Source organism: Opisthorchis viverrini, assembly GCF_000715545.1.
Source record: "Opisthorchis viverrini unplaced genomic scaffold opera_v5_356, whole genome shotgun sequence".
Taxonomy (NCBI): domain Eukaryota; kingdom Metazoa; phylum Platyhelminthes; class Trematoda; order Opisthorchiida; family Opisthorchiidae; genus Opisthorchis; species Opisthorchis viverrini.
Genome location: NW_008752007.1, coordinates 366,855 through 379,852, shown reverse-complemented (window position 1 = coordinate 379,852; position 12,998 = coordinate 366,855).

Below are 12,998 nucleotides of genomic sequence, written 5' to 3'. Positions count from 1 at the left end.
TTATATTCAATCTGTTTAGTGAGGAGAAAAGGGATATTGATTGATTCCGCATTCTCAACATGCACATCACACTCAATGAACCCATTTGCCTAGTGCTTATGCAACCAGGAACACCAACCTCTTCAAGCATATGTGACTCTCGGGCTAACTCAGCAAGAATATCTTGGAAAGACATGCGGCTGTCGTTGGTACTTTTGACCCCCATCTAACAGTGGATCAGGGTTTAAAAGACCAAAAAAGTGGGACCATTTTCTATTCACTGACGGCGGACTGCTGTGGAAATGTGCAGCGCTGTTTTATCAGGTCCGTGTTTCCAGCGTCATCCGCTCTACCATACCGTCTTCATATGGACTGCATCCTCTATGGCTTAGGTGCACCGGCTTAAACTCAGACATTCTGCATCGCCTAACCCACCGGCGGACTTACATAACTAACTCCAGTCCTGAGTTCTTTTCCTTATGTGCCACCCAAGATGGATCCATTTATGCAGACAAGGCGCCGTAGCGGTCACGCTAATAAACTGGAGGAAGCTTTTCAACTTGATTCTTGCCTAAAACGTAAATTTAAACGGTCAAACCAGAGAGATGTCAGCAACTTCAGCTTTCTGAAGATTATTTCAGAATATCCAAAACCTAAAGTGACCCTCAAACTCCACCGGAAGCTAATCAGACGGCCTTTGCTCATGATCAGACAGTGTTTTTAAAATACAGAGCACGGCCGTTGTATTTGAGCACGCATGCTTGTTTTCAACAAAGCTATTGTGTTTCTTATCGGAGGGTCTTATTGGCGCTGGGCACTCGACCGGGGCAACGGGCGCATGTAACAATCTTAAACCAACATCACCCGCTAAAATCCAAAAGAAGGTTGTGGGAAAGGCTTAATGAGGTCTCAAGCCGTTGATGATATTTCTGACGCTGCTTCGGAAATTACTCAAATTGGGCGCTTGAAATATTGCATGAAACAAAAAAAGCATTATACTGGGGACACTCACTGAATCCACCATCTAAAATAACAAAAGCAAAAGGGCCGCGTTTGAGGCGTCTAAAAACCTTCTCACGCAGTCCATTGGCGGTTCCCTCATAAAACAAAATCATGATGCCGAGCTAATATTCCATGATAAAAACTGAAGGATTTCATAATAAATCAAGCGCCCTATGTGCAACGATGTCCTGTGCAAGTTACATCAGTGGCATTCAAATGCAAAAAGTCCAGACGCTGTAAACAAAAAATAGTCACAATCTTCCTAAATAATTTATATTCAATCTGTTTAGTGAGGAGAAAAGGGATATTGATTGATTCCGCATTCTCAACATGCACATCACACTCAATGAACCCATTTGCCTAGTGCTTATGCAACCAGGAACACCAACCTCTTCAAGCATATGTGACTCTCGGGCTAACTCAGCAAGAATATCTTGGAAAGACATGCGGCTGTCGTTGGTACTTTTGACCCCCATCTAACAGTGGATCAGGGTTTAAAAGACCAAAAAAGTGGGACCATTTTCTATTCACTGACGGCGGACTGCTGTGGAAATGTGCAGCGCTGTTTTATCAGGTCCGTGTTTCCAGCGTCATCCGCTCTACCATACCGTCTTCATATGGACTGCATCCTCTATGGCTTAGGTGCACCGGCTTAAACTCAGACATTCTGCATCGCCTAACCCACCGGCGGACTTACATAACTAACTCCAGTCCTGAGTTCTTTTCCTGTCCTCCATGTAATGTGGGCAGCTCAGGGTTTTTGTTGCTGTTTTGGCCTATCACGCTGCCCCTAGATGAAACTTTTCTTAGCCTATGTTCCAAAATCTGGAGCCAGCACTTTTTCGTACAATATTCACTTGTGTATCATTTTGAAACACCCCCGATTCTTGATTTTTTTATTGAGAAAACCGAGCATCCTTTCGCGCCACGGCTTGCGTGAGACACTTTCTTTAAAACAGGCTCTAAGCTTTTTTGAGTTGCTCCGTTAAACAAACTGCCTTATTACTTTGTCCTAACACGTACATCTGCCAGCTTTAACCCTGTTGCAATAAACCTCATATGAATCAGCTTCTTTCCCAAGTATTCTCGGCCATTATTAACCCCCTACCTATCTTTCATGCAAACTCTCACTTCCCGGGACTACGTCTGCACCCACTCTGTGAAATGCATATCTGATGCCAAGTTTCTATCACCTGCCATCGTAACCTTATTCACGCCCGTCCACACTGACCCCTCGTATTTCCACACCTTCGGCATCAACCTTCTATGCTCAGGCAAATTGTTCCCTGTTCTTTCAATCCGGTTCCCATCATGAAAAACTCTGTCATTATTATTCTGCGTATAATATTTTACTTTGCCCAAATCAAACAAAAATTAACTAAGCCGAGGACTTATTTCCTCATTGTCCAGAACCATTCCCCAACCTCTGATCACGCGTAGTACCATCACATCAAGCAGTATGTCTGCAGGTGCGCAATCAATGAAATTCTCGCCTGGCACCAAATATCATTCGTTCACACGCACAACCTTGTAGCGCACCTCTGCTCGACACGACGGTTCAAACCAAAGCTTCGTTGTCGTTTAGCCATAGACACAGGCTCTAAACATCTCCATTCTACCTCCGGGGCCAAAAGAAGACAACCTTTTCATTAGCCGTCACGACTTGACATTTTGTGGCCTTTTAATCTCCGCTTTTTCGAACTGACAGGGTTGTTTCACTGGCCTGAATTCTCTTCGTACGGGTGGAATATCCGGCAGATAGAGTTCTTCATCAAAGCACTAGCTGCAATTATGACTGCTTGGTGGCTGATCACCCCGCAGACCTGGTAGCGTGAATAAGGGAGGAAAACCCCATGCAGTGGATGGGTACTCCCTGCAGAGAGAGCCACCGTGTTACCCTGCGCCACGTTGCGTTCGTATACTCGCTATCAATCCAGTGGCACGGGTGCATTGCCCATCCCTGGTGTTCCCGACTTGGCCGTTAATTCAGAAAATTCATGAAACAGCACCGTTGTTGCCTGCTTGTATCTAGTTTTAATTCCCCCCAGTTGTCGAACATCTGACAAAACCACGAAATAAAAAATCGAAGAATAATTTCCTTTCATTCGGATTTCAAAACGTAGATGGGATAGCCTGAAGATACCCTGTCAAGATTACGGCTAACATCAACATTCAAGGCAGTTTCACCTTCTTCTTAGTCATGTTGTGCTACTTCAAGTCCAATTCATCAGCCAGAGGTAACACAAGTTCCTGCCGCTTGTTTCATGACGGGTTCACACCCATAAAATATAAAGACCCTATTATTTCCTGGATACTAGCAATCACCGCTAGCGCCTTTCGGCTGTTTTCGCCGGGCATTCGTTGCTTCGAGCTAAAAGCATACGACCCTACTCTGACGATTTTGTTTAGTTCGCGTAGTACCTTCCAGTTATACTGCAGTCCCTATCCATCATCTCGTAGGATCTCACTCAACTGACTATTATCCGCCTGTTGTCCATTTCACGTTACCCCCAGACCTACATTGGACAACGGAGATCCTCCGTCTGAATTCTTCAGCTTGTCCAAAAACACTTCAGCTCCCTGTCACGCTTCCTCCGTCCTTACCAATACCAACTGTTTCAAAGTCTAGGCTCTTTGCTTGCTACCTCGGTGGCTTATTTATTACCTCCCGAAAATTACCCAAATAATCTCGCCCTGTTCTTGCGCCTTCTGGTTGACTGACGCTCAGTGAAAACACGAAAAACGAGGTTCATCACTGATTATGGTCCCTTGCATCGCTCCTTGAGTATACTACATACATGCCGCGTAAGGACCCGCTAATACTAAACTGTTGTCTTCGCACTGCATCGGCAATCCCACTGGTCCTGAGCTAATAGGTCAGCTAACAAAAATCAACCACATTCAAGGTTGTTTCAACTTGGCGTCATCCCATTTACATTATTTTTATTGGACACCGGTTCATTTGTGTTCTCACACCATACAGCAAACGCAATTGCTCCCATCTCATTCCTTGCTTATTTCCCCCACTTTTCAAGCCTCAAACTTCGGTAGCAGCTGCTACAAACACCTTGTGTGGCCGTTACGTATTCGGTCTTGTTTTAACCCCCAGTCAACATCTACATTGTTCCCCAAATGAATCGAAATTTTCCGTGACTTTTCATCGGCCTGGCTCTACCTGCGACAGTCACCTGTAGGATCCAGCCGCCACAGGAATGCGCGTCCTTTGTTCGGTTGCCGCAACCTTGACGTCCGTTACCGGGCTGTCCAGAAACTGAAGTATGTCAGTACAATTACGACACGACACTATCACAACAGTGTGAGGCCATTCTCCCAAATATTTGCTTCCCAACCTCGACCTCCACCTTTCGCTTACTCGAGCCTGTTGTTGCAACTTCGAACAATATCTTCATCCATCGCCAGCCACCTCACAATAAGGCTTTCAAATAAGTCATGGTTGTACGGCAGTGAAGCATTGGTGTTGAACACTGATGTCATGCTACCGATGACGATGATTACCTCTGTTCGTTCCAAGCCGCTGAATCTTTCATTCTGATTTAGCCGGCCTAGTTTTCTGCCGCGATTCCAGTGTGCGCCCTACGCAAGTTGAAAGATTTTTTTACGGAGTTTTCTGGCCCTATGCGCTATGTCCACACCAAAAACCTTCTTTACGCCTGACTACTCTATAACAGCAATACCAGATAATCTACTTGATTTTAATGCTAACCATATTTTTGAGACGAAACTTGCCTTTTAGCTCAACCTCGATTTCTTTCATTTCCAGCTCCCTCTTGGTTTTTGTGGGCCTGGCCATTTAATCAACAGCCCGAATTCACTCATGGCAGGTAACGATTTTCCAGTTTCAGATTATGTCAACCGGCTTCATGATTGAACTAGTCGTACTCCATGCCCCATTTGCTCCAGTTTCTTATTACCCACAGCTGTGGCAACTTTGCAAGTGGAAAGCGTGTGTCGCCGGTTGTACTCCCCTCAGTGCTTCGTTGTTGCTCACCACATTCAGGTCGTCGAACCCGATCATGCTTTGATTTTCCATATTTTCCATAGATGTTAGGAATGAAAACTTTCTATCCTTCCAAGAAATTACTGTTTGAGTCTGAGTGCAACGCACCAAATGTTCACAACTGCGGAAGCCACTGCGCGTTCCAGAAGAACAGGAATTTCAAAAATCACTCCTCAACAGAGGTGTCTTTTTGCAGTGCAGACTCTAGACTACCTAGGAAAGCATCGGTAAAGCACCATATAAATTACTGGAACTTTCTCTGCCCCTGTCATCCACTGAATGATACGACGTCGAAATATGACCTAAAATGATCTATATTTACACATTTAGAAGGAAAAGTGAAAGATGTCGTTCCGTTTTGAGCGGTTTGTGTTGTCCTGGGAACGATCAGGAGGCACAGGCGTCGATTCAAGTGAACGTAGCTTTGGAACTACGGATATTCACAAATAATCCTTATTTGAACACTGCGAAACAAAGAAATTTAAGCGGGCGGCTGAGTCCCTCGAGATACGGCAAAACTGATACTCATGGTTAGGGTTTAATAGAAGTAAACCAGAGACCCCGGTTGTTCAGAGAGCAGTGGCTCGGCTATGCCAAGATTGTTTCTAGAATTATAATAACACCGGTTGATAGTTGAACGACCACAAGTAATTTAAACCGAGATTTTGTCCTGTGAACAGAGCCGGTCCGTGCTGAAAAGCAGGGAAGCATAAAAAACAAATTCATCCCTGCTGGGAATCATCGGCAACGCGCATCTCAGTAAACTACAAAAAGTCCCAAACTTCTAAATCCCCCTCATTATATTGAGCACTGGACCGTTGGGCCACTCATATGGATTGGACAGCGCTTGGTTGATGTTTTCTTCCGGCTTCGACGTCTACCTCGTGAAATCCATTCTTGACCGGAACCTAGCACAACACTTTAGACTCCCTATCAAAATACAGCCTGAGCAGAAAACCAACACTTTTGACTAACTCATCTGAAACAGTGAATCCTATATACTGCTGTTAAATTGGACCATGCTGCTCCCTGTGACAGGAATTTTTTCTGGCGGCCATATGTGAGAAGAACCGACCCATCCAGTCCTCAAAAGGTTACGTCGCATAAATTTCCTTCTTTGGTAAGCCTACATATATGAAACCGTCATGCGTTCCAGTTATATCGATATACTTTTCTTGTTTTCGGATCGATAGCAGAATTCATCACTTGATAAAACAGAAAAAGATTGAGTTATATCGACTTTTCTTGTTTTCGGATCGATAGCAGAATTCATCACTTGATAAAACAGAAAAAGATTGTGGAGCTGCCTTCATCTCATACGTCTTCAGGAGAACTGCGGCGCATTATTAGTTATCAGGTATGCGATGACCTTTTTAAGGAGAAAAATCGAAAATTTAAAACGCACACTGATGGTAGACTGCGAAGCTGTCCTTGTAAGATGGATCGAGATAGATACAGTAAAAAATAATCGGTGCTGGGAAACAATTACCGACAATAATTTGGGGCAAACAGCCTCGCCACAAATACCCTCAGTTTATTCTGCGAATAAGTGTTTCCAAAACCCCTATCAGCTGCTTCCTACCAGAGACTGCACGTTAATCACGCCGGCTTACTTAAAAAGCCCCCGAACCTCAACTCGCGGTCGTTTTTGTTCCAACGCGGTGTTCTTAATCCCCCATTTCTGTCACTGATTCCACTGACTTACGTGTTTTTTACAGCTTTCACCCATCTTTGAGCTTCAAGCAGGTTCTCGTAGGGAACCGATCAGCCTGGGGCTTCCGCATACCACAGCCCAGGTTACTTACTTGCCGTTCTGTGAGAGGAGAGAAATGCTTCGTTTAGCAGGTGATTAAATGGTATTTCTAGGGTGTTTCAAACTTCTATTAGCCAAAAAATATTTTTCACAGGCTAAAGCAAAACTGAAGCTGATGGCCGCATTTATGCAATCTTTGTGAACTTTAGTAAAGCCTTTGAATTTTTGTCTCACGTTTTTCGTTCCACACTTGTTGTGTTCACGGCAAAACACATGACATGCAAGAATGTGTTTGAGGATGCCTGGTGGGCTGCAACTTCTTAGGTTGCACTGCTAAATCCTGTGTTCTGTGTTACTATTACAAATCTCTACCAATATCTTCGTCGGGTAGCAGCTAAGTAAATTTCTTTGAAAAAGTCAACTTGAATTTGTAGGCGCCGATTTTTACATCATAGCGCGCACCGCCTCCAACCGGCACCCAACCTGCCTGCGGAATTGTTTGAAATGCGTTGATCATCAAGCTGCCCGTAGGGGTTGGCGGCCCTGAACGCTGTCAGCCGGAGACCTCCCGGTGTCTGCGATGTAAGCAGTAGTTGGCTAGTATGTTCTGCACATAATGCATGTTCCAATATTACTACGCGGATGATACGAACCGAAAAAGGCATCTCAAGTAATAAGCTGACAGTCTACGACGTGTAGTTGCAGATTTAAAGATCCTTCTCAGATTTATTTTTGTTTACCCCAGGGTTTTATTTTTTGTGCATGTTTTAGCCATTCTTTGGTATTATCATTTACGTTCTTACTTGTTCACCAGTCTTTGCCAACATACCCTTCGGAGGCTTAAAGCAGACCTTGAAAAACAGCGCGACAGGCTCAAAGCCTCCCCTCTAATGTAAAGGCGCTGCCGGTCGAGCCTGACATGTACCAATGTGAGTCTAGTGGCCAACTTAGGGCAGAAACTGCCGATCTACTCCCCGTTATTTAGTAATCGGATTGTCAATTCTTAATGTTGGAAGTGTTTTAGGCTTGCAGTAGATACGAGGTACACAGTAACAATGAATCTGGTTAGAAGGCCGAGACCCACATACTCTGATAGACTTGCGTTCGCGTCTGCATCAAGATTCAGAGTTCGTCTTAATAGGGGTAAACATCTGAACGTCATGGTGCTACTAGATTTAACCTCTGAGTAACGAATCTACTGTAGCTCCGATGAGATGAGAAAAATCAGCTTGCTCTTGTCAACCAGGATCTGGGGTAATAATGTAGGTGAAAAAAGGAAGTAATCCCGGACAATAATAAATCCTTTCATTAAAATGGACAGTGATTTTCGTGTCGGGTGACCGCGATAGAGGTCGAAACAAAGTAAGTTCATCTAACGAAGGGTTTGGATGAAGTGTCAGATGATAAAGTTTGCACAATCAGAAGCATGTGAGGTAGTAAATTACTTACAAAATTGTTCCCAAAATAACCGGGTTAAAGCAGAGGAAACAAACGCTAGGCGACGCATAAAAATTAAATAAATCTCAATGTTTCGTTGTTGGGACGTAGACGATGTACAAAAATAAATACGATAAAACTGGGTTCACATCTGATATGTGGAGCAGGCAACCTAATTATGGACCTCGCTTCCTGTGGCGTCCGAAAAACAGTGATTAGAGCACATGGTGCACGTGTAAAAACGTAAATAAACAAAAAAATACCTAAACATGAGCCCATTATGTGATACATTTGTAATACAATGGCGGGTGTCCATGGAGGTGACCACCAAAAGTACTCTACCCCTGATGGATGACCGGAAGTTCGTAACCGGTTTCGTCTTGAAAGATATGAAGAGATGAGAAGACCGTATTATCTCGCTTAGTTTTGTATTGCGGTAACGTTGGTCAGTCGGTTTGGAGTGTTTATTCTAGAATGGAATCGCTAAAGGGGAGGGGAACTTTGTGCGTGATCACCACACGGCCCTCTGAGGAAATAGTGTATGAGAGTGGTTAGGCAGACGAGATCCATGAGAAAAGGGAGGCTGAATCTTCCCTGTGTGCTTGAAGTAGACGTTAGGCGTGGACGACGAACCCTATGGGCGATGATGCCTCAAACAGATTGGGCTGGAGAGTAACCTCCTTCCCGATTAGATTTAGTTGCGGATTATTGGCATTGATGTTTCATAACTTCACCGGACATTCTTATCACACTTCAACTGATGTTCCAGAATGGGTTATATAGTAAAAAAAAATAAGGATTAAGATAGCTCTGATCTGCAAAGTTAAACACAAGAGGGAAGAACGTGACCATCTTGATGGTTGTTTTGAGAGACTAAATTGCAACGAGAATTGATAGGGTTTCGGCGATTCCATGAGCACAGCACTAGCGTTGGTCAACAATCAGCAAATTTTGGGTCCACATTAAAAAGAGTGGATGAAAACAGACGATTGGTATGTTGAATGTCATACATACGGTCTAGTAGCCGTGGAGTAGAAGATAGATGCCCCACGGTATCTTCATCAGGACTAAATAGCTACATGGAGGAACTGCGTCATAAGCGAAGAGGTTTAGTTAATTTCAAGGGGAACACAGACAAGGGCGCGTTATTGAAAACATGAACAGCATCGTCTACGGAATTAATCCCTGGAATAGAGAAGGCTGTTCGCACGGAATTCAGGAATTCCTGCGCACCCTTAGCGCATAAACGATGCTATGTTAGGGGAAAATTGGACAGATACTGCCCAAGGTTTTCCAACTGCTCACAGTAAAGTTAGTCGGAAAACGATGGCTGCCTTTGTAAAGCAGGAAAAGACCTAATCAACTTCTTGCTGTTCTTCAGAACCAGTTGAGAAATGGCAAAAAACTCGGTCAGTTTGTTTAAAATGAGTGTTGGAGAATGAGAGGAATGTTAAAAGCCTTTTGAGTCAGAGGGCAGTTAGGTGAATTCACTGTCGTATTCTCACAACCTCCTGAAAGGTGCAGGCCGGAAAACTGTATAACGCCTACTTTTAAACGGCTGTCACATTAGCCGGTCTGATTCTCCTGAACCCCATGATATCAATTCCAAGATCATCAAGGTTTATTATTTTTATCCTCTGCTTCCATACTCCAACCCTATTTTTCCACCCTCTCGGCGAACGTCAAGCGAAAACGGGCCTTGTATCTAGTGTATAGAACCACCTTCAATCGCACTAAATTCCTTTTGAATCCCACCCAATTCAACTGCTCACCAAACTGCTAGGATGCACAAGCATAAGCAAAGCGGCATACCATCCTCAAGCAAATGGACTAGTTTAACGACTAGACAATGGAAGACCTCATTCAAAGTACATACCGCTCCACTAACTAACCTGATTAATTACCCCTAATTCTCCCATATTTGCGCACCATGTTTCGTGCTTCTAGGCATTGTTCACCAGCGGAATTAGTTTATGGCACGACTCTCCGCATCTTCCTCCGACACTGCCACTTACGTAGCCCATTTAGAGACACATCAAAAGCTATTATTCATCACCGACAACGAACAAAGTATCTTCATGATCCCGAGCCTTGCAACTTGTTCTCGTGCGTTTGTACGTTGCGACCGCGTTAAATTTAATTTACAACCTCACTACGATGGCCCCCTTTTGTGTTCGTTCTTGCTACAAAACTCTTCAATGTCCGATTGAGCGACGCAACTGTTGCCGTATCCATTGTCCGCCTTACACCGGCATACCTTGATCCCATGTAATCCAGTACTCTTACACCAACTGTAAACACTCCGATCAGTAATAAAAATTCATAACATTCCGTCATCTACAACTGTCGTAACTGTCACTCATTTAGATAATCAAAGCATCACCCGCTCGGGCTGACACGCCCACTGGCCAGACCTTTACGTCGCAGGCTAACATCACCTACTATTTCATCAGGGCCCATTATTCTCCTTGGCTATTTGGCGAGTATGTGCAGCGGTCTGTTATTAGATAACGCGTCACGAGCACCCAAACCGCGGGACAATTCCTTTCCCACTTCCAAACCTAGGCGCAACCTTTACACTACAACTTCCCATCCTCTTTCGTTTGCGCGGCAGCCACCTGCGTCACGTGTCAGGCCTACGAACTTCAACCATATCCGGTCAAGTTGTATTGATGTTTGTGCAAGCATCAAAAACAAAGAGACACCCCTCCTCTCACGCTGAATACCATAAAGAAGCACACTAATCGGCATAACACACACGCGCGCAACGGAACAGGAAGTCAACCGAGCTCCGCATATTTCAACGGATAGCTACGGAAAACGTGAAGTAGCTATATTGCAGAGGAAACGCTTCCTGCGTCCAGAAGTTCACTTAGGAAATCTCAACAAGTGTCCTCAAATGATAAGTAAATTTTGCCCATTTACACGTTCCGCGCTGTATGTATTTTTATCAAGTACACCTGATGATTGTAGTTAGCATCATTATGGTAAACCAGAAATTTATTGGCGCTTGTTACCTTCTGATAATCAACTTAATTACGTTACAACTACAGCACTACCACATGTAGCCATGGCTCAACTGGTTTCATATTATTCTCTGTAGACTCGCCGAAACCAGTGATCAGTCAGCCTTTCGGATGTTAATTGGAAGATGCACGTTTTATTCATTGTTGGAATAGAACAGAAGGCACTGCGAAGCTACACACCAAAAGGACTTAGAAATTCAACTCTCTTTAGGCATGTGCTTCACGCTCCGTAACGAAAATCCGCCCAAAAATCATTCGTTGTTGTTCACATAATTCAGGAATTCCCCGTAATGCTCGTATGTACTTCCGGAAGCTACTGAGCCTACGCCAGATCTCCTCGTGGGGGCGCAACCCAGGTTTCCTAACCAGAGAACAGGAACAATGTGACCCACATTGAACGTGTCCGCAGAGCGGCCACAAAAACTCTGATGTTTCGGACCCATTGGTCACGACGCATGTCTGGAAGTCCTGAATGCCTTTCCACTGAACTATCGTCGCTTCTGACGCCACCCAACAGCTTGCCTGAAAGAGGATTGGCTCACCTCAGTTTCCCTTTCTGCAACCCTAGTAGAGAGTGCGGACGAGGCAACAATATCTCCAGAACTTTAGCGTACTTTTATAAAGCAAATGTGTTTTCCATTTTGGATTGCAAGTATGTAGAATAAAATTATTCAAATAGTCGTCCAGTCTCGTTGAGGGTGTCAAACGAGCTGCTGCGACAATGGTTACAGGCCTTAAGTCTTTTGATTGTAAAAAGTTTGGCCAACAACTCTTTTACCGTTGACCCAACAAACACACGGAGGGGATATTGTAAATTTTCAAGGTTCATAGTACACACTGTAAGGCAACATGTTTTCCTGTCCTGGGTGTTTAGTGCCTGGAATGATCCTCCTTCGGTAGTTGTTCCCACCACATCTAGAACCTGTTTAAAACACTTTTAGGCGGTTTTTTGCGAGTCCATGCATTAGCAAGCGGAATGCTCAGCCCCGATACCTCAAATAGCAGTGCTTCCCTTTTTCGCTTATGTCTTTCAGGTGGATGAAAGCCGCTTAACTCAATGATAAACCCGATTCGGGGATCTTGGGCAATCGCCTCGATCCTCTGCGATAATTGGTGAATCCACGAGTCCGTGATTCAGGCAATCTGGATAGAAACCAACAACGTAAATTGCAGTGACATCGATTGACAGCCATATCCTGGAACGTCTCCAACCGGAATATCTGGAAGTCGCCTGTATTTATTAACCGGGCATCACGTCAGCTGGACGGATGTATCACGAAAAGGATCGGGACAAAACGGCGGCCTCAAATCCATGGACTACGAAACGCGTCTCACGGTGCTTGACCGGTTTCCCCTAGGGTATCTTCGCCTCCAAGGGGACCTAATTCCTACTTATGTCTTGTTTGAACAAAGCTTGGCCAACAGGTCTTTCACCGTTGAACAAGCAAACTTACGGCGGGGACATGAGAAGAGTATTTTCAAGCTCCGAGCACACACACTCATGAGTCAAATCTTTTTCACTTCAGATAGTAGCTGCGTGGAATGACCTTCCTTCGATGGTTGTCCACGATCCTACTCTAACCCGGTTCAACGAACTGTTAGACATATATTTATGTGAATCCTCGTGCTGGCAAGCATACTGCCCGCGCCGAGAACATAAACAACAGTGCTATACCTTTTACAACTGTGCTACTCAGATGAACGACAGCCGCTGAACGACAAAAAAATACACCTCGGGAAACTAGAGCAAAAGCCTCGATCCTGTGTATCCATCCGTGAATCC